Here is a 23,185-nt window from a genome sequence, read left to right as displayed (position 1 = left end):
CTAGGAAAATAGGTATTTCCTTTAAAAAAAAACTCCTCATTTTATAAGTCTATTTTGATTCTTGCTTTCTTTGTTCAACTAGGTTTTCTGAAAAAAAATTTTTCTTACTGTAATATTTATCTTCACCTTACTCATTATTTATTTTATTCTGTTCATTCACAGATAATTTCTGCTATTGCCTCATTATTTTGAAAGACTAATTTATATGCTATTGACTTAGATGTACCCTGGGGAGTATTCTGTGATTACCAGCAAGATATTGTTCACTAAACATTCCAGCATTAATATTGAAAACCATTGTTCTCTATTGTATGATCTAAAAGGATAAAGGATGTGGTTCAAAATAACCAATTTAAATAAATATGGTGATTTGCATTGCAATTAGATATGATTTGGGAATCCTGGTTTCTCTGACATGTAAAGAACTTATAAATCATCACTTAGAACAGACTGAAAAATCAAAGACTTCGTTGGCTACTGGAGACCTCAGAACAAGCTGCAGCTGTGTAAGTATGAGCAGCAGGTGAGTCGTGACTGTGGGTTGGCTCACCTGAAGCAGAAACTCTGGAGCCAGTGACCAATAGAGATAGCCAGGCATTAGCTTCCAGAAACTGCAGAAGGCTGAGTGTGGAATAACTTGAGTGTTAAAAACTTCAACTCTTGTGGGGTTTTACCTCTAAGAAACTCACCAGGTTTTCACAGTGAAGATTAAAGGGAGTAGGCATAGTGGCACACACCTGTAATCCCAGCAGCTCTGGAGGCTGAGGCAGGAGGATCTTGAGTTCAAAGCCAGCCTCAGCAACTTAGTGAGGCCCTAAGCAACTCAGTGAGACCCTGTCTCTAAAGAAAATACAAAAAAGGGCTGGGGAATAAGTCAGAGTGTTCTGTACAACAAAGACATATCTAGAGTTGAAGAAGCTTTAACACTATCTTACTTGATTTGGAAGAAGAAAAATTACTCAATTCCAGCCTCCTATACCCAACTGCCATCCCCTATAGTCTTTCTGTTCTAACTAAAGGGGAAAAAGCCATGTGTCATGGTTATAGACAAGGGATATAAGCTTGCTAAACTCCTGAGACCTAATCATAGACTTCCCTTCCACCTACTCCTTAGTACTTCATCAGTAGTACTCCTATATAGTATGGGATTATAGTTGAGTAAACTGCAAAGCTTGAATCTATTTAAGAAGTTTCTAGGAACTCCCAAAGGCAAGAGGGGATTCCAAAACAAGGACACTAGAGGAAATTTAGCTTTTGACATCTACAGCTAGAAAAAACATTGAACATAGCCTAAATTTTTGCCAGATAAACAAACACCTTACACTTAAGGCCTGCTTACCTTTGCTGCTATTACCTGACACACCATATACAGCTTTTAGCAAAAAGTACAAGTCATGTTAAAAGTCCACAAAAAAATTAAAGAGCTAAAGCAAGCATTGGAACTAGACTTCGACGTGGCAGAACTTTTGGAGTCAGACAATGATCAATATAAAAGGGAGTTAATGGTAAAAGTAGACAACACTCAAGAACAGACAGTAAACTAAGAAAGAATTAAAAGGAAATTATAGACTCAAACCCTACAAGAAAAATGAAGAATGCCTTTGATGGGCTCAGAATGGACATGGCTGAGGAAGGAATCAGTGATATTAACGACAATTCAACAGAAACTTCCACAAGGAAAAACAAAGAGAAAAACCAAAAAAGGAAAAAATGAAGAGTATCTGAGAATTATGGGATGATTCCAGAAGGTGTAATATATGCATAATGGGAACACCAGAGAAGAAGAGAGAAAGGAAAAGAGAACATGAAATAATAATGACTGAGAATTTTCTAAGACCAAATCACAAATCCAAAAAGCCAGAGTACAAGAAAGAGAATCAACACTAAAATATCAATGTCCAGACCTATCATATTCAAACCGCAGAAGACCAGAGAAAGAAAAAAACCTTTAACAATCCCTGGGCCAGGAAGAGGAGAATCTTATCTACAGAGATGCAAGGATAAGAATGAAATTAGATTTCTCATCAGAACTAAAGAAGAGCATGGAGTGAAATATTTAAAATGTTGAAAAAAAGAGAGAAAGAAAAAACAAAACAAAAAAAATCCACCAACCTAGAATATTGTGTCCAGTGAAGAAATTATCCCTCAAAAATGAAGAAGAAATAAAAGCTTTCTCAGATAAAAAAAAAAAAAAAAGTGAGGAAATTGGTCACCAGAACACTTTCCATGGGAAGGTTTCGGGAGAAGCAGGATGGGGAGAGGATGATTCACAGGTACAGGGATGCAGTTGGTGGCAGGAATAACCTCATGTCGTACAGCACGGTGGGATAACCACGCTTGACAACAATTAATTGTAGATTTCAAAATTGCTAGTAAAGAGAGTTTTGAGTATTCCTAACACAAAGAAATGATAATTGTTTGAGCTGATGGATATGCCAGTCACCCTGATTTTAACATTACACATTGAATACCTGTGCTAGAATGTCACACTGTACCCCATACATACACATGACGATGTGTCCATTCGAAAAAACAGGAAAAAAGAAAAAAGAAGTTCCTTTGAGGGAAAGAAAATGATATAGATTAGAAACCTGGATCTCCATAAAGAAAGTAAGAAAATTGGAGAAGTAACAAATGCAAGTAAAATATAATCTTTATTTTTCTTAATCCTATCTGCATTATAGCGATGATATATTGAGTGAATACAGTTTATGAATGCAAGACGGCAGCAATGTTATGAGGGCCTGGAGGGAGGAACTGTGGGTGCTGACAGTCCCCAACTTCTGATGGTTTCATTTACACTTTTTCAATTTCCTCATGTTGTAGAGTGATACACAGTTTTTGATCTCTCTCTCTCTCTCTCTCTCTCTTTTTTTTTTTTTTTTCTTTGTTGGTACCCAGGATTGAACCCAGGGGCGCTTAACCACTGAGCTGCATCCTCAGTCCTTTATATTTTATTTAGAGACAGGGTCTTGCTAAATTGCTTAGGGCCTTGCTAAATTGCTGAGGCTGGCTTTGAACTTGAGCTGGGATTACAGGCTTGTGCCACTCTTCCCGGCACATTTTGATCTTCTCTTGAGCTAGCTATCTGTATCACTCTTGTGATCCTGGGCATGGGCAGCGAGACTGCGGTTACCAGGCAACTACACGGTGATGCTAAATACCCAATCCTGTACAGTTTCCTGGGTTGCTAATCTGTGACAATCAGTAGGTTAGGTATATTAAATGTGTTTTTGACTTAATGATACTTTAACTCATTGTAAGTCAAGGGATATTCTATTATAAGGTACCACTTGTGAAGTGTTATTTTGAAGTGGACTTAAATTAGTTGTAAAAGTACAGTACAAACTTTGGGGTGAGCACACACACACAAATCACAAAGAAGAAGGAGGAGGAGGAGGAGGAGGAGGAGAAGGAGGAAAAATGTGGGAAATCCTGTTACTTGTACATGAAAAATTCCTTTTAATTCAAATTGAGTGCTTATGAGAATGAGCCTGTATAATCATCAGATATGGGCACACAAAGAACTGACAAAGGAGGGACGTCTAGAGATATGTAGAGGTGCCAGGTGCTTTAAGTCATGGTTTTGATGAGGCAGCTTGATATTGTACAAATGAAATACAAAACTGGCTTTTACAACTGGTGGGTACCCAGGTATCTTGTGGGGAAGGGCTGTGAAGAATTGCGGGATGATCAAGGTCAATCTTGTGAAACTGAACTTAACTGAACAAGGTATGGAACCTGAAGAGTGCAGAGAAAACAGTCAGAAGATGTTAAATGATTCTTATTTTGTATTTAAAAGTTCATGTGTTAAGCTACTTATGTTTTTACTAACACCTCATTTTATAAAATGCTGAAATGACAGAATTAAGCCCCTGTTTTTTTTAATGTTTAATAGTTTAAGTTACAGACTGATGACAGAAAAAAATATAGCTAGATCTGGAGACCTAAGAGGTAATTCAAAGCCCTGTCCATATTCTCTAAAAGCAATGAATGAAAATACTGTTTGTGGGATGCATTCAACTTTGTTAAAATGAAAACCATTCCGTGTCATAAATGTATGTAACGCTGGAATGTGAAGTACGGAAAGCTTTGCCCAGGTGCTTCAGTGACTACAAGGATCACATAATCCCCAGGATTCACATGGTGATCCTAAACGCCTGGTTTCTGGTAAGGCAATCTCCACAGCTTTTAAAGCAGCCTTCCATGCATGTGGAGGGCTATTTGGATACAAAACATAATCCTGCTCATGGCATCAGACCCTGTAGTGACAGTACTTTAAATTCCAAAGTACAGAGGTGTCTTCTGGACCTCAGTGACAATATTCTCTTCCGTAGGCAAAGGGGTGTTCAGGCCAGTTGATGTGGTTAATTTCCTACTTAATCTTTACATTGAATTTTCAAAATAGAAAATAGATACAAGCCATCGGTGGTGGTCAGCTGGTGGTGGCCTTCCTCTGTGCAGCGTACCTGATTCTGTAGGGTGGTGGGTGCACCTTGCCCACCAGTGCCTCTGGGGTTTCCCTTCTCACTCCTCCCTGGAGATCACGATACCCTGGGAAATTCAAAGTAGTGCAGAAATCTTCTGTCTTCCACCAAGACCCAAACAGCCTCAAGCTGTCAAGCTGGCCAGAGATTGGTCGTGTTCCTTTTATAATGCCTTCTTGCTGTCCTGTTTCTTCTCTTATTTATATCTCCTGTCAAAACTCAGTTCTACCGATCAGTTCCTCACCAACTCTTGTCAGTCAGCTTTCCCCTTTCGTCTGGATGAAATCTGATTTGTGTGAATGCAGATCTTGTAGAACATGTATTTTTGGACTCCCCTCTTCCTTTAATAAACCAGGTCCTAGAAAATGTCAATTATCTATATATACTCAGTTCTCTATTTACAGCCTAAACCAAGATGAACCAATATACTATATCATAATTATTTTCAAGAAAATGATATACGAGTACCTTCATGGAATATTTCCATCCTGTCAGTTCAATCTTCTGATGAAGTTTTGCATTTATTTTTCCTGAACTGTTATCTACAGATTTAATTACAAGTGAAGCCAGTATCACTTTCTTTGGCCTTGCTTGTGGTAGTCATGTTTGCTGTCTGCAGTAATAAAACCATAGGGGAACTTTTCTCTGCTTTGAGTGGCAGCAATAATAGGAAGGAAACCCACATGCTTCTCACATCTCAGGAAAATGGAAGGACATTTTATCAGACCAAGCATTTATATCAACATTGGTACAGTATGCAATAGGAAAGTGAATTTTTAATAATATTTTAAATTTATTTTCTTCCTCATATAACATTAAGGACTGTATCATGCATGCAGGCACCCTCACTCTTTCTTCCTAGCTGCGTCTAATGGTGATCTTAATAATCCCTACTCTACAAAGTACTAGATAAGTAGCACCAAAGAGACTACTTTTGGCTTAACCTTTCTGGTCATCCAGAAGAAAGTGCAAAAGAATGATAAGATGGAATATGAAACCTGCTTATTTCTGTTACCAAGAAACTGTGTGACCTTGCACAAGACATTGACATGTTTTGAGCCAAGTGTTTCATATCTGCCAGAGATTCAAGATCTTCAAGAATTCCAGTCCTAGTGACGTTCACTTGAAAGGGTTAAATTTGCTCTTCAGATCTTTACAGAGGAGCTCTTATTTTGCAGAAGACTTCGAAACGGACTTATCTGCTTTTCAGTAAAAATGCCTTTCTAAATATAGATACTGCCCAAATTTGGGGAAGACTTTCCTTGTGTCACACTGCTCCATTCTTAAAATCTCATTGATTAAATTTATTTGTTTATTAGTGAGTGTAATGTCTAAATGATACTTAAGTTTTTCCACCTTGCTTTCTTCTCTGAGCGAAGTTTCAGTGTCCCCAACCTACAACTGAGGCTCCATAGGGGTTTTCCTGATCCTGCTCTCCTTTCAGGATCTTTTCTGGGCATCAGAAGGCAGGATTGGTAGTTTAAAGTGAAGTCTCTTTTTATGCCCTTGTGTTTGAACTCATCAGGCACAGAACTCTCAAGGCAGAATTATATTACAAACAAAAGAATCCACCTCTCCCTAAACAGAGTAAGAGGGAAGCATTCCCAAAGGCAGTAGTTTCAAACCTTTTTTTCTCACATACTCATTAAAAGAATTTTGCAAACTTATGTAGCTGCCTCCTCCAAAAGTTTTTAAGTAGATAACTCTATTTTTCAATATAAGTTTAAATAGTCGAAAAGATTTGTAGTTTCTGGTGCACTATAAAGGCTCTATTGCTCTCTTAAATGTTGCCAGTGGAATCAAAATGTCTTGGAGAGCTGGTGTCCCCATCACCCATTTACAACATATACAAGAAGTTTTCTTTAACATAACTTTTACGTTACTCCTTCTTTTCTTGGATTTGTATTTCCAATACACTTCATTCAGATAATTTTATCCCAATGTAATATATTTTATGCTTTTATCAATCACTGTGTCACAGGAGAGCGTTACCTTGGTTTTTGTGTTTTGATGAAAGCAACTTAGTCAGACACCAAAAGCCATGCAAGAGAACTTTGTTATAAGTGACAGTAGGTGGAAGTAAAGTGAGGAGCAAGCAAAGAGCACGCTCACGAAAAAGTGGGTCACCACCGAGCAGAGAACAACAGCAAAGGAAACAAGGCTGTTTCTAAATGCATTACTGTTTGGTATTTGCCTTGAGAGCTGGGGTCCACCTTCTGCATTCTTTGCCAGCCAGGTATTCAACTCCTTCATGATGGGCGTGGGACGGGGATGGGGAGGGTGGGGTGGGGTGGAGTTTGACCCTAGTTATTCCTCTCTGCAACTGTCATGGTGGCCATCCTATTCAGGGGGTTCATCTACAAGTCAATCCTATGTTAATGTGGGCATTAGGGGTCATCACTGGGCTGGTCAGAAATTACCTTCCCCTGTGCCACTAAAGGAATCTTTCTTCCTTCCAAATGGAGGCACTTATAGCGATATTTTCTAACTGCACACCAATTTTGATGGACCCCTGTCAGAGTTAGTCCCATTAATCCTTTTCTTTTGACATATTTTCCCAATTAACTCCTTTTGCATCTGTTTATTGTCTTCAAATTAAGTGCTACCCTTTGCTTTCTCATCTACTTTGAAAGTAGTTTAAAGAAGACCCTAAAGTAATTTAAAGAACACTTGTGACCTTGCCATGCATTTCACTGCTCATTGCCAGCTACTACCTAAGCTGTACCTTATGTCTCTGCAAAAAATAAATTCTATAAATTGAGAGTAAGTGGTTTTAAAAATTTCCTCTTACCACCATGCTTTTTCTAAATGATTAAAAAACAAAGACAAAACAACAACAAAAAACCCCTCTCTTCTTTTTTTTTTTAACATTTTTTAGTTGCTTGTTGATGGACCTTTATTTATATGTGGTGCTGAGAATCGAACCCAGTGCCTCACACATGCTGAGCAAGTGCTCTCCCACTGAGCCACAACCCAGCCCCTCCCCTCTCTTCTTGTTTGAGTTACTGTGACATTTAAAAAAACCAGGGTGGAGAATTCTCAGAAAACTTGGAATGGACCCACCATTTGACCCAGTTATCCTACTCCTTGGTTTATACCCAAAGGACTTAAAATTAGCATACTACAGTAAAACAGCCACATCAATGTTTACAGCAGCTCAATTCACAATAGCTGGATTGAGAAACCAACCTAGTTGCCCTTCAACCGATGAATGGATAAAGAAACTGGGCTATGTATACACAATGGAATATTATTCAGTCATAAAGAAGAATAATATTATGGCATTTGCAGATAAATGGATGGATTTGGAGAATATCATGCTAAGTGAAATAAGCCAATCCCAAAAAACCAAAGGCTGAATGTTTTCCCTGATAAGTGGATGATGATATATAATGGGGTTGGGGGGTTGGGGAGTGAAAGAAGAATGGAGGAACTTCAGATTACGTAGAGGAAAATGAGAGGGGGGGTATGAAAAATGATGGAATGAGACAAGACATCATTACCCTATGTACATGTATGAATACACAAATGGTGTGAATCTACATCATGTATAACCATAGAAACGAAAAGATGTGCCCCATTTGTGTACAATGAATCAAAATGCAGTCTGTAAAAATTAAAAATAACTTAAAATTAAAAAAAATTTTTACAAAATTAATAGAATAGCTAAAAATGTTTGACAACTGACTTTGAAACATTAAAGTTAATATATTTTAAAGCTCCTTTATCTTCTAATAAAAAGATTATAAATTTTTTTGTACATAGATAAATAATGTATATAAGATTGGAGTATATAGAATTGGTGAATTTTTACATTCTCTCCAAATTATGCACCCAACTCACACTTATATGTCAATAATTATTTTTAATAAAATATCAGCTGATACCTTGATTAGTTTTTTCTTCAATTTTGTTGAAATTGAGGAATTGAAAACTACCTGATTTCCAAGTGGATTCTTTATCCAGCCATTAGAGCCATCCTCTTTCTTAATTCCAGAAATTAAGTCATAAATATTTTGTCAAGATTTATCAAATGAGTATTCATTTTACCTGTTATTCTTTATTTATAGGCACCTTGTTTAACCTGATATACTCAGAAAGGAGTGGACAAAGGAAGTATTATTAACTTGAAAATACCTTTTTCAAATGAGTATATTTTTGTTTTTGTTTTTTGGTGCAGGGACTTGAAGCCAGGGCCTTGCACATGCTGAGCACATGTTCTGTCACTGAGCTACACCCTCAGCCCCAATTCAATACTTTCTAATGAAATACTTTTATCTTTTCTCACACATACATGCACATGTGCATGCATGTATTTATATGTCATAACCTTTGAGTTTTAGATTTAACTCATTAAATTTATAAAAAGTATCTACCTTATAGCCAATTTGTAAGGCCAGTTTTCACTGTCAAATCAAATTATGCTTTTTTTTTCTCCTTTAAAAATAATTACATTATTTCCCTCTCTCTCTCTCTCTCTCTTTCTCATTCTAGCACTGGGGAATCTTTCATTTAAATATACTTTTTAATATACCTCCTAGGACAACTTCGTTCCTTCTAAATTCTAATTGTAAAATATATAGGCATGTAAAACACGGAGTTTTGCCATGGTTAATGCTTCTGGTACCTTTGTCATAGATCACCAAGTGGTGAGCCTCACACTTGGATTACAATTGGAAACAACTGTGAGCTTTAAAGAAATGCTGGTGGATGCCTGAGTCTACCACCAGGAGCTTCTGTTTAAGTCTCTGGGGTCTCCTGGCTGTGTGATTTTACTGTGCAACCAAAGTTGAGAACAGTCATAGCAGAAGGATCCCCCCACTCTTTTTCCCTAATGCAAATTTGATTATGTCACACTCCTACTTTACATCCTTAAACTTTTCAGGTGTTCTCAAAGTGTGGTACCCAGACCAACAACTTCAGTATCACCTGGGAACCTGTTAGAAATGCTAATTATCATGAATAGTGCTGCAATGAGCATGGAGCACAGATGTCTTTTTGACATTTTGATTTTAATTCCCTTTGGATATACACCTGAAAGTGGAATTGCTGGATCATATGGTAGTTCTATTTTTAATTTTTTGATGAAACTTTATACTCTTTTCCATAGTTGCTGTACTAATTTACATTCCCGCCTACTTCTTTATTGCCTCACTGACATGATTTATTTATCTTTTATTAAAGTGGTTCTTACAAATATGGTTACATTGTGGTTTTGATGTGCACTGCTCTGATAATGAGTAATGCTGGGCATTTTTTTCATGTACCTGTTGACCTTTCACATGTCTTCTTTTGAGAAATGTCTATTCAATTCCTTTGCCTGTTTTAAAATCAGTTTTTTTTTTTTGTTATTGAGTTATTTGAATTCCCCTTATATTTTGGATATCAATCCCCTATTGAATGTAGGGTTGCATTTTTTTCCCATTTATAGATTGTCTCTTCACTCTGTTGATTGAATTGTGCAAAGGCTTTGTAGTTTGATACAATCCCATTTGTCTGTTTTTGCTTTTGTTTTCTGTGCTTTTGGGGTCATATTCAAGACCCCAATGTTATAGAATTTTCTCCTATACTTTCTTCTAGTAGTTTTACAATTTCAGGTCTTATGTTTAAGTCTTTAATCCATTTCGAGTTGATTTTTTTTTTATTTTTGCATATGGGGAGAGATGGGGGTCTAATCTCCATCTTTTGCATGTGGACACCAGTTTTCCCAGCACCATTTATTGAAGAAAACATCCTTTCCTTATTGGGTTATCTTGAGCTGTTGTTGTGGATCAGCTGACTATAAATGTGTGGATTTACTTCTGGGTTCTCTATTCTGTTCCACTGACCCATGTTTATTTTTGTGTCAGTATCATGCTGTTTTGGTTACTATACCTTTGCAGTAGATTTTAAGATCACATCGTATGGCGCCCCTTGCTTTGTTCTTTTTGTTTAAAATTGCTTTGGCTATTCAGGATCTTTATGGTTTTATATGAATTTTAGGAATTTTTTCTATTTCTGTGAAAAATGTCATTGGCCTTTTAATAGGGATTACATTAAACCAATGGATCGCCTTGGATAGTTTTCATAATAGGTGTGAGATGGAATCAACCTAAGTGTTCATCAGCAGGTGAATGGGTAGAGAAATGGATACTGTGTGTATACACAATGGAATGTTGGGGGCTATGCCATGTGGGCTGTGCTGTGATCGTACCTGGCAGCCAGCCAGAGATTGTTTTGATCACATCGGCAGTGAGGAGGTTGATTGATATAAGCACACCCAGATGATTTATCATTGGCCGTATTCAATTAAGTCCACACACACAACGCGTGCACAGGTGTTCCTGACTGCTCCTGCTCGGGCCTGCTCGTTTTGACCTTTGCCGTAATAGGGCAGCTGGCTCCTCGCCTGATCTCAACTGGCATGGCCCTGCCCTCTGCCTCCTGGAGGGAATATAAGCGGGCAGTAGGTAGAAGGAAAAAAGAAGCAGCTAAAAGAAGCAGCTAGCAGAGAGAAGAAGCAGCTCAGATCACAGTACGCGGGATGCACCACTAAGAAGCACCTCAGATAGATAGCACCTAGTTCACAGGATGCGGGACCTACCACTAAGAAGCAGCAGCAGAACTCTAAGAAGAAATAGATCTCTGATAAGCGTAGAAGCCTGTCTTTCTCTAAAACTTTCTCTATAAGCATAGAAGCCTGTCTTTCTCTAAAAACTTCCTCTAAAAGCAAAGTCTCTCTTCCTGATAAGCAAAGTTTCTCTTCCTCTAAGCAAAACCTCTCTTCCTCTCAAAGTCTCTCTTCCTCTATAAATTAGTGAATATAGGAAAAGTAGTTTATTCCCAGTCTGCCTCCAATAAATACCCACGCAATTGTTGCTGCAGGCGGTAACAAATATCCACGGGATTGTTGCTGTGGGTGGCGACAATGGAATACTATTCATTTTTTAAGAAAGAAGGAAATTATCAACACGAATGACCCTGGAAGCCTTGGTGCTTATTAAAATGTTCCCATCAGAAAAATGCTGCATGACCTTGCTTATATGTGAAATCTTAAAAAAATCAAACTCATAGAAGCAGAGAATAGTATGGTGATTACTGCGGGTTGGGAGTTGAAGGTGGGGAGCTCAGAATATGGAGATGTGGGTTAAAGGGCACAAAGTTTCAGTTAGGAAGGAATAGGTTCTAGAGGTCTATTGTATAGCATGTTGATTATATTAATAATGTATAGTATAGTTCAAAATTACTAAGAGAATAAGTTTTAAATGTTCTCACAAAAATAAGTGTGAGTTCATGAGTATGTTAATTCGTTTGATTTAATCATTTTATAATACATGTCAAACATATTGTACACCATAAATTTGCAAAATTTGTCATTTGTCAATTAAAATAAAAAAATTAAAAATGACATACAAATTACTTTGATAAACTTCAGAGCTATTAAATCATAATCTCTGGGAGTGGAATGCAGAAATCTGTGTTTTAACAAGTTCTCCCTGTGATCCTATTGCATACTTATGCCCTGAGAACCACTGACCTTCAGGATAAAACCTCAACAAGGGAAGGGGGTATCTGTCTAGAGTTGCCCACCTCCTGTGTTAGTGAACCTTTTTTTTTTAGTTATACCAATAGAACATCCACTCTCCAGTATCCCTTTTGTGGTAATAAGATTTTATGTTTGTTATAAAAATACATAAAATCTGATTTTTTCATGTAATCCTAGTTTAACATATCCACTCTTTTTATGGCTTTCAAACTTTTTTTCAAGTTAAAGAATCCTTTGGGAAAACTTAATTTAAGTGCAGTTTCCTGAAGCCAGCTCAAGATTTTGATTCAGTAAATCTGAGTGGGGCTCAGAAGTGCATTTTAATATGCCATAGCTGGTTTCCGATTGTAGGTGAAACTTCGACTCTGAGGAGCACGGCTGGACACTGACGAAAGGTGGAACAAGTCTAGCATGTTTTTCTTGATGACCATGTGGGCAAATCTGGGGATTTGTTTAAGAAAGGACATCTATATGTCTGCTCCATCTTCTTCCTGCATGGGTGAAGACCTAAGCCTAAGAAGACACATCTTTAGCATAGTAAAAATTTGTGAAAACACTTGGTTACTCAAGCATAGTGTCTGAATTTTGTTTGCAGTTTTTAAAAGCAACTGGGGAGAGCATATGTGACAAATAACATTAAATGTCAAGTAAGGCAGGCCTAGTTAAAAGCTTCAAAAAACAAAAAACAAGGTCTTTTTGTTTGTGTCAGAATCAGCTTACGTGATTGCAATTGATTCCTAAAGTTAGAACTGGTTTGTTTGAGAAAGAGATTACTGAGTGTGAGATAAGGATTAAAGCTCATTATCTTAATTTTTTCTCATATCCCTTGTTCTTGCATATTCTTTTCACTAAATTACCTTGTCAATCTGGTCAAAATCACTTGCTCATATGTATGTGTGTCTATTTCTGAACTCTGTTACATTGGTCCATATGTCAAGTCTTTCCTGACACCAAAGTCTCTTGATTAATGTAGCTTTTTCATAATTCAGAGAGTCTAAGTCCTGAGACTTTGTTCTTTTCTAAAAAATTGTTTTGGTGATTCTAAGTTCTTTACATTTTCATATACATTTACAATCAACTTGTCAGCATTTAACAAATCAGTCTCCTGGGAGTTTGATTGAGATTTTGAATTTGTAGATCAATTTGTGAGAAACTGACATCTTAATTACACCAAGTCTTCCAATTTATGAATATTTATCTCTCTCCATTTATTTAGACCTTTTAAATTTTATTACACAACTCTTTGGTTTTCAGATGTAGATCTTGTACATATTTTGTTAAATTTATCCCCAAGTATTTCTTGCATTTTGATGTTGGGAGAGTTGTAAATAGTATTCTAAATCTTTTATTTTTAGTCAATTTTTGCTAATATATAGAAATACTATTATTTTCATAGATGATCTGAACTCACATAATAGATTTAGAAAGGCCTTGCTAAATCTGTGTCCTTGCTAAACTCACATAATGGATTTAGAAAGTTTTTTTTTTTAAAAAAAGGCTTAATAGGGTCTTCCATGTTGACAGTGTAGATAGTTTTACTTCTTTCTTTTATGTATACATACATGTATTTGGTTTTCTTGCCTTATTGCACTGATCAGAACCTCTAATATTAGAGATTAAATAGAAGTGATGAAACCAGATATACTTGTCTTTTTCCTGTTCCTTGCAGAATATTCAGTATTTTACCATTAATTATATTAGTTACTAGCTATATTTTTTAAAAGTCAGCATGGAATTATGGTAGTTCCCTTGTACTCCAAGTTTTCTGAGAGATATTTACCGGTAACAGTATTCAATTTTGCCAAATGCTTTTTCTGTATCTATTGAGATGATCACATGTTTTTTTTTTTCATTGTATATATTCTTTATTGTTTATGTAGAGAATCTAGTAGTTTTGTTTTGATAGAAGAAATCACCCTATAACATCAGGGGAAACTTATAAAACTAAACTATCATTGATGACTTAAGAAAAGATTTTTGATATAGAGTACTTCCTTTGCTGTGCTTAATGGCTTTTAACTGTTTTGACAAATAATAGGGTAATCCTTGAATTCTCCTTTTCTGTGCTAATGCTTTCCATTAGGAATCAATGAAATTGGATTATCTAAATTTAGTACCAGCATTCCTCTGAGTAAGATAATGAAATGTCATCTTTTTAGGAGAAAACGAAAGGGAAATTAATATTGATTCAGAAATCACCATTCTTCTTTAGATTCTTTGCATGCAGTTTATCATTTAAACTTGTTCTTACAACATAACTGCTAGCTAGGAGTCATCTTCATTTTTCAAATGAGGAGAGAGGCTCAGAGAAATTAAATTACATACTCATATAATGAATCAGAGACATGCATTTTTCTTATAAAATAATAAAACATTACAGAATAGTTGGTAATATGAATGAATGCCCATTATCCCAGTAACTACTTTGGGGAATAGATATTGGTTTTTCTGTCTGAGCATCTAAACAATTAACTGCCGTTACCCACGTGTATATAGGAAAGAAGTAAACACTTGGTACAATACATACTAGTAAATGGTAGCTACCATCACTGTCACTGCCATTTAATGTCTTGACCATGGATATTTTCCTGAAGGATACAGACAATATTCTCCACATTTTCTGTAGTTCCCAATAGTAGTCATCATAGTGCTGAACATGAAGTAAGATTTTTAAGAAATATTTGTTGTTAAAACAGATTTCCAGAAAAGAGATGTAAAAACTTCCCCCATCCTGCTTATGCCAAACTAGGACAGCTCCAGTGCGACTTCATTTATCTGACAAGTGAATTTTTAATGGCTGTTTGGGTTTTATTGGCAGTAAAGTGGGATTATTTCTGCTTTCTCAGATTTTAAAGCCCCTTTTCTCCTATAAGCTATATAAATGCAAAATAATAAGACAATAATATCAATAGCTAGTATAAGGGCTTTTATTTAGTTATTAAAGTAGAACACTCATCTCTAAGGTTGTTTAGTTTCTCAGTGTACAAAGAAATAGATCTTTCTGAGCAAGATCTTAATGTCTGCAATCATCTCACCCCTGCCATACACCTTGGGGCAGATGTTGCACAGCATGATATGTACATTGGGAAGGAAGAATAATGTGCTTACTTCTTACTTCTTTGCCCAGGAATGAAGCTTCTTGGCTTTGATGCGAATCAGCAATGTCTGTCTGGTATTTTGTCATCTCCTCCTTTCAGTGTGGCTTAAACATTTGCTTCTATTTCATTTGCAACTACAACAAGGGAAATTCTGATTCAGTGGAAGGTGTTCATTAGCTATGGAGATGTAGGAAAAGGATCCTATTTGAGGAAGAATGGACCAAAGACCTTGGAACTTACAAATTGTTTTCCCTACCCATGACCAAGAAGACTGAGATGCATAATGAAGATTTTACTGGAAGGGGAGGGGAGAGAAAAGAAGAGAGTAGATTAGATAGAGGAATAATTTGGGTTTCAGAGTAATCTTAAGAACATCTTCAGCTGATCTTATGGGAAATTCTGAAACTGGGATGCTATTTAACAAGGGAGTAAGGAAGCTTGTTATGAGTTGAATGTGAGGTTTCTGCCAAAAGCTTATGTGAGATACAACACAAGAAGGTTTAGGGGAGAAATGATTGAATAATGAAAGCCTTAACCCAATCAGTGAATTAATCCCCTGATATGGATTAACTAAGTGGTAACTGAAGGTAGGTAAGGTGTGGCTAGAGGAGGTGGGTCATTGTGGGAATGCCTTTGAAGTATATATTTTGTAAATGGCAAGTGGAGTCTCCCTGTCTCTGCTTTCTGATCATTATGTGAGTTACTTCCCTTCACCACACTCTTCCATCAAGATGTTCAGTCTCACCTCAAGCCCTGAGGAATAGAGCCAGCTGTCTATGGACTAAGACCTCTGAAACTGTAAGCCCCCAAATAACTTTTCTTCCTCTAAAATTATCCTTATCAGAGCTTTACGTCACAGCAGCAGAAAAGCTGATTAAAACAGAGTTATACCTTCTGGTTCCTCTTTTCACCAGTCACTGGATGCAGACTGCCTAGGAAGGAGCTTTAACCTGGGGGTAGGATCTATCTTTGACTGAAACAATTTTTGGAGAGAATTGACAGTTGGGGACTTTTGGCTACAGCACCTCTAAGAGCTTTACATCCTTCGGTCTTGTAACTTTGAAGATGTGGGAAGTATACTACACCATTCACTTGCCCAGATTTTGGTGTGTCTCTAGAGTCATTTGTTTTAGATTGAGATTCAAGGTGAGAGCAATGGGAGAGAAGGATGGAATTTTTTTTCCCAGGCAATCCTACCAAAACAAAAAGTCTGAAGTTGCTTATTTATATAAATTTCTTTTGATTTCTTCTATTTTGAGATCAAATGTTTGAACCACTTTTCCATGTTTGCTACATATGATTGCATATTGTTCTTGTTATGACTTGACTTTTTTAACCTAGCTTTATCTGTATAAAAAATTTAAGGGAATTTAGAGAATGATTCAGAGCCTTCTTCCACCCCCAGGAATGTTCTCAGGGCCTTTTGAACACAACTTGGAAGCTCCTGGACCAGTTTCTCATAAATTCATCATTAAACCACCTGCAGCAGAGATATCTAGGGAGTCAACATTCTGACTGTGGGGACTCCCTTTAGCACTAAAACATAATAAATGTAGCAGACAGCGATAAGAACTTGCATAGTTTCTAGGCCTAGCATTCTGCATTTAACATATTTCCTAGGTACATTTTATATAAAACAAAGTTTGAAAATCATAGACCTGGAGAGAATAGTATGTCCTTTAGAACTTTCTGAAATGTGAACTGTTAACATTTTAATGAAAATGTTTTATTCTACCCTTTTCCAAGGGCCCAGAAAATTTTACAGATATTATGAACATCAGTAAATACTGTTTAAATGAGTGAATATATAAACAAATGGCTTTAATTTAATTAGTCAAATATTTCTGGACATGAACTGTGATATTATTAAATAAAACAAATAGCAAAAACAATTCTTTCCCCTTCCCTTAAAAATTTCCTACTTCGAGTTTTTTATTCAAAATTTGAAACTATAGACCAGTGATATGTCTCATCAAGAGTATAATAGTTTTAAACTCACTTATTTCTGTGTGAATATGCCAGATTGTAGAATTCCACTTAGCTGATTTTATGTGTCACTGTCACTAAAGGACGGAAATTAGGGCCTGCTATTCTTACCCCCTTCCTTTTTCCTGGGTTACTAGATTTGTCTCTGTTGATGAGACATTTTACTGATTCTATTGGTACACAAAGTAAATTCTATGATGCTTCCAAATATGTCAGGGAATTGAAATATGTGAGAGAGAGAAATCTAGTTTCATCCTTCTGTATATGAGTATCCAGTTGTCCCAGAATAATTTGTTAAAGAAGCTGTATTTTCTCCAACATATGCTTTTGATGCCTTTGTCAAGGATCAGTGACTGTACCTGAGTGGTCTTGTTTCTGGCTTGAGTGCTGAGATGGAAAAATTGGTTCATATTAGCCCTTCAATCTCCCTGAATCTAGAATGTGTCCAGATGGTAGATAAGGATGATTTTGACTCAGTATAACCTTTAAAAATGTGGTTTCTACATTTTTCTCCATGCCTTACACATTTGAAATGAGTAGTTTATTTTAATAAGGTCTTTAGGTGTGGCAGGCATGTCTTAATTAACAGTTAAGAACACATTTGTAATGAGAATTTGTCAAAGTTGGACCAGAAAGACTTAACTTTTTCAGAAATCAATATAGTTCTGAACCTTTCATTATCAAGATCTAGAAAAATCATTCAAATCTACAATTAAGTGCTTTTCATATCACTATTCATTTGCCAACTTCTTATCTTTTGTTCTTGTCTGCCAACAAGGTGTCTACTCTTGGAATAAACTGAATCTCAACTCTCCAACCAGATGATCATATTTTCACTGTATCATTGGAGGGAGTAATGGATTACATAGCACAATTTCTTCTTGCAGGGTCTTGGAAACCCATTCTTCTTTTATATATTGGCCTTCTCTGAAGATGACTATGAGAAAAATTAAACAGTTTTTCAGCACTTATTGACAACATTATAATTCTCATCAAACTACCAATGGTATTTTTTCACAGAACTAGGAAGAGAACGGTACTAAAATTCATTTGGAAGAATAAAAGACCCAGAATAGCCAAGGTGACACTAAGCAACAGCAAAAAAAAAAAAAAAAAAAAAAAAAAAAAAAGGAAAAAAAAAAGCAATTCTAGAGACTTCAAATTACATCATAGAGCTGTGGTAACAAAAAGAACATAATATTGGCATAAAAAAAGACACACAGATGAATGAAACAGAATACACAGAAACAAATCTACACAGATACAGTCATCTGATCCTTGACAAAGACACCAAAAATATTATGTTGGAGAAGGACAGCCACTTTAACAAATGGTACTGGGACAACTCGATATCCATATGTAGAAGAATGAAAGGAGATTTCTATCTCTGACTAAATGAAAGTCAATTCAAAATGACCAAAGACCTAGGAATTAAATCAGAAAGTTTGCAAATGCTAGAAGAAAACACTCCAACATACAGGTGCAGGCAATGACTTCCTCAATAGAACTCTTAAAGCTCAGGAAATAATACCAAGACTTAATAAACAGGGTAGCATCAAATTTAAAAGCTTTTGAACAACAAAAGAAACAAGAGTGTGAAGAGAAAATCTACAGAATTAGAGGAAATCTTTTCCAGTTACTCTTCTGAAAGAGGATTAATATCCAAAATATATAAATGACTTGAAAAAATTACCATCACCAACAACAAAATCCCAAACTGCCAATCCCAAACCAACCCAACAACAACGACAAACCCAATCATAAATGGGTAAATGAACTAAACAGACATTTATCAAAAGAAGAAATATAAATGGCCAACAAATATAAGAAAAAATTCTTAACAATCAGGGAGAGGCAAATAAAGACTACACTGAGATATACTCCAGTTATAATGACAGTTATCAAGAATACAAGTAATAAATACTAGAGAGAATATTGGGGAAAAGGGATATATTTACACTCTTGGGATTGTACAACCACTATGGAAAACAGTATAAAGTTTCCTGAAAAGACTAGGAGAAGGACCACCCTGTGACCCAGCTATACCTTGCCTCAGTATTTATCCTGAAGAATTAAAGTCAGCATACTATAGCAATATCTGCACATTTCACAATAGCCAAATCATGAAACCAGTCTAGGTGTCCATCAAGCAATGAATGGATAAAGGTATCATGGTATCTGTATACAGTGGAGTTTTGTTCAACCTTAGGGACAAAATTATGTCATTTGCAGGAAAATGGATGGAACATGAGAACATTATATTAAGTGAAACAAGTTAACTCAGAAAATCAATGTTGTTCTTGATAATAGCCATTCCAATTGGAGTAAGATGAAATCTTAGGGTGGTTTTAATTTGCATTTCTCTAATTACTAGAGATGTTGAACAATTTTTCATATGTTTGTTAATTGCCTATATATCTTCTGTAAAGTGTCTGCCCAGTTCCTTAGCCCATTTATTGATTGGGTTCTTTGTATTTTTGGTGCAAAGTTTTTAAAGTTCTTTTTAAATTTTGGAGATTAGTGCTCTATCTGAAGTGCATGTGGAAAAAATTTTCTCCCACTCTGTAGGCTCTCTTTTCACATTATTGTTTGTATCCTTTGCTGAGAAAAAGCTTTTTAGTTTGAATCTATCCCATTTATTGATCTTTGCTTTCATTTCTTGTGTGCATGTGGGGAAAAAGGCACACTTGTACATTGCTGGTGGAGTTGAAAATTGGTGCAGCCACTCTGGAAAGCAGTATGGAGATTCCTCAGAAAACTTGGAATGGACCCACAGTTTGACCCAGCTATCCCACTCCTTGGTTTATACCCAAAGGACTTAAAATCAGCATACTACGGTGATACAGCCACATCAATGTTTATAGCAACTCAATTCACAATAACTAGATTGTGGAACTAAACTAGATGCCCTTCAATAGATGAATGGATAAAGAAACTGTAGTATGTATACACAATGAAATATTATTCAGCCGTAAAGAAGAATAAGATTATGGCATTTGCAGGTAAATGTATGGAGTTGGAGAATATCATGCTATGTGAAATAAGCCAAGCTTAAAAAACCAAAGGCCAAAGTATTTCTCTGATAAGTGGATGATGATACATAATGGGGGTGGGAGGGTAGGTGGGTAAGAGAAGAATGGAGGAACTTTGGATTATGTAGAAAGAAATGGAAGTGGGGAGGGGGTGGAGGCATGAATGATGGTGGAATGAGACAGACATCATTACCCTATGTACATGTATGATTACATGCATGGTATGAATCTACATCGTGTACAACCATAGAAATGAAAAGTTGTACCCCATTTGTGTACAATGAATCAAAATGCAGTCTGTAAAAATAAAGATAAATTAAAAAAAAAGAAAATCACTGGTGATATGTTTTCTATTGTAAGTGGAAGCTAGAGAGAAAAAGAAAAAGAAGGTGTGTGTGTTGGCGGGTATCTCATGAAAATAAAAGGGAGATCACAGCAATAGAGAAAGAGGACTGAGGGAGGTAGTAAGGAAGGAAAGGGGAGGTAATAGGGAATGAAAACAACTAAATTATTTGTTATATTGTGTGCATATGCAAATATGTAACAACAAATCCAACTACTATGTATAATTAGAATGCATCAACTAAAACAATTTAGAAAGAGAGCTGGTGGTGTATCTTAGTGGTAAAGAGGTTGCCTAGCATATGTAAGTCTCTGGGTTCAATCTTTAGTATTAAAAAAAATGATTTTCTAAGTTTCTTTGTTCTGGTTTGTGTAATTTTTTTTCATTTTATTGCTTCTTGGTATTACCTAGTTGAAAAGGAAGATAAAAGTCTTGAAACCTTATTTATTTATTTATTTATTTGCAGTACTGGCAACCAAATCCAGAGCCTTGTTCACGCTAGGCAAGTGCTCTACCACTGAACTGAAACCCTAACTCTAAAATGTTGACATTTAAGCCAATTATGGACTCCATGTAGAATAGTTGCAATGCAGGATTTAACACAAACCTTCTGTATATTTAAACTTTTGTGTTTTCTCTGTCATTGATTATTTTGGATAATGCTCTATCTATACTAATGATACAAAATTTTTTAGATATGATAGGATCAGGGTCTAGGCCAGGAGTGTAGCTCAGTGGTAGAGTATATGCTTACCATGTGGGAGGACCTGGGTTCAATCCCAGTACCCAAAACAAACAAAGAAACAAAAAACTGCATAGAATCTATAGGGGACAACAACATAACTTCCATATTGTTTTAACTTACTCTATGTAGTTTATCACCTCATAATCAATTGTGGGAAGACCCTTCAGAAAAGCATTTTACTTTATTAAATTTTAATTGACAGTTTAAAATTGTGTATATTTATGGATCGTTCATAAATCGAACATGATGTTTGGATATATGTGTACATTAAAGAAAGAATAAGTCAAGATAATTAACATACACACAACCTTATACTTTATTTATTGGCAAGAATACTTAAAATCTACTCTTGACAAGTTTCAAGTATATAATGTGTTGGATTTTTTAACTATACAGATTTTAATTTTTTAAAATCAGAAATATCAGTCTGCATAACCCACAGAAGCAAAAAAATATCAATATGCACCATATCCCATGCCATAGAGCAAATTACTAAATTTAAAAGAGTTGAAATTATACTCCGTGTGCTCTTTCACTACAAAGCTCTCAAACTAGAAAACAGCAAGATAAAAGAAAATGTCCAAAACTTAAGCATAGTTGTAAATAATCTATAGGTCAAGGAAGTTTAAATGGAAATAAAACACACACTGAACCTAATGAAAAACATTTAAAAATTTGTAGAGTATATCTGAAGCAGTACTTGGAAATTGATAGCATTAAAAACACATTAGAAATGAGGAATAGGCACAGATTAATAATCATTTTTACCACCTGGCAAATCTTGCTTGTTAGGTGCTGTGGGGTTGGGGAACAAACAAACTGAAATCAAGCAGAAGAAAGAATCAATGAAGACAAAAGCAGAGAGAATATTGAAAATAGAAACAATGGAAGAAACCAATGAGTAAAAGAGCTGCTTGCTTGAAATGATTAATAAAGTTTACAAATTTGTGATAACATTGATGAAGGAAAGAACAAATTTTCAATATCAAATATTAAATAGAGTATTACTTGTGACAGACCTTGAAGACACCAACAGTTTAATAAGGAAATAGTGTTGCTGTGGTTTGGGTGCAATGTGTCCCCCTCCCTCAAAGCGTTCATGTACTGGCAGCTTGTTCCTCAGTGTGGAGATGTTGACTGATAGAATCTACAAGAAGTGGACCAAGTGAAAGGTTATTGGGTTATTGGGCATCAGGAATTTGCAAGACCATACCCACTAAAGATATGAATTTTTTTTAATTCACTTTGCTTTTATGCTTTTTATTTATTTATTTTTTATTTTTACAGAGTGCATTTTGATTCATCATACACAAATGGGGTACGACTTTTCATTTCTATGGTTGTGCACGATGTAGATTCATGCCATTCGTGTAATCTCACATGTTCATAGAGTAATGATGTCTGTCTCATTCCGCCATGAGGTATGCGCTTTTTTGATAAACCCAGGAAATCATATGATTGTATGGACTGATTTAGAAATGTCATATGACAAAATTCAACATCTATGGATAAAAACTTTTAGAAAAATAGGACTAGAGCATGTTATGGTTAAATTACATCTCTCAGAGCATTTGTAGAGGTTCTCATCCCACACCTAGGAATAAGCCCTTTTTTTCCCCAGAAATGGTATTATGATGTAATTATCTAAGATGGGGGTCATACTTGCATCCTTATCAGGAGAGCGGTAAGCCCCTGATGCGCTGTGCCTTGTATCCATTTATGATTATCTCTTCTTTTACCTAACTGACTTTTTATGTAAAAAATTTGCATTTCCATCCCTTTCATTCTAGGCATGTCCTACAGGTATTTCTGTGCAGTTCCCCTGGGCATTTCCTTTAACATGAGATGGAGAAACAACTCTGGTGTGAAACTATAGTAGCATAGCTTTAGTAACAGAAAATGCTCTTCTTGTACATCTCTCTCCCACCACCTCCTGCCCCATCCCCTCAGATACCGGTGTCACACAGTG

The 23,185-nt window shown here is 35.9% G+C and overlaps 1 pseudogene; it reads right to left on the bottom strand.

Annotated features, from left to right (window-relative positions):
• Positions 1-22,626, bottom strand: part of LOC124986400 (F-actin-capping protein subunit alpha-1-like) — a 70,974-nt pseudogene extending 48,348 nt beyond the window's left edge.
• Between the last annotated feature and the right edge of the window lie 559 nt (positions 22,627-23,185).

Source organism: Sciurus carolinensis, chromosome 6 (genome assembly GCF_902686445.1).
Source record: "Sciurus carolinensis chromosome 6, mSciCar1.2, whole genome shotgun sequence".
NCBI classification, from domain to species: domain Eukaryota; kingdom Metazoa; phylum Chordata; class Mammalia; order Rodentia; family Sciuridae; genus Sciurus; species Sciurus carolinensis.
The sequence above is the reverse complement of the archived record's forward strand: the minus strand, read 5'-3'. Positions and strand labels throughout refer to the sequence as shown.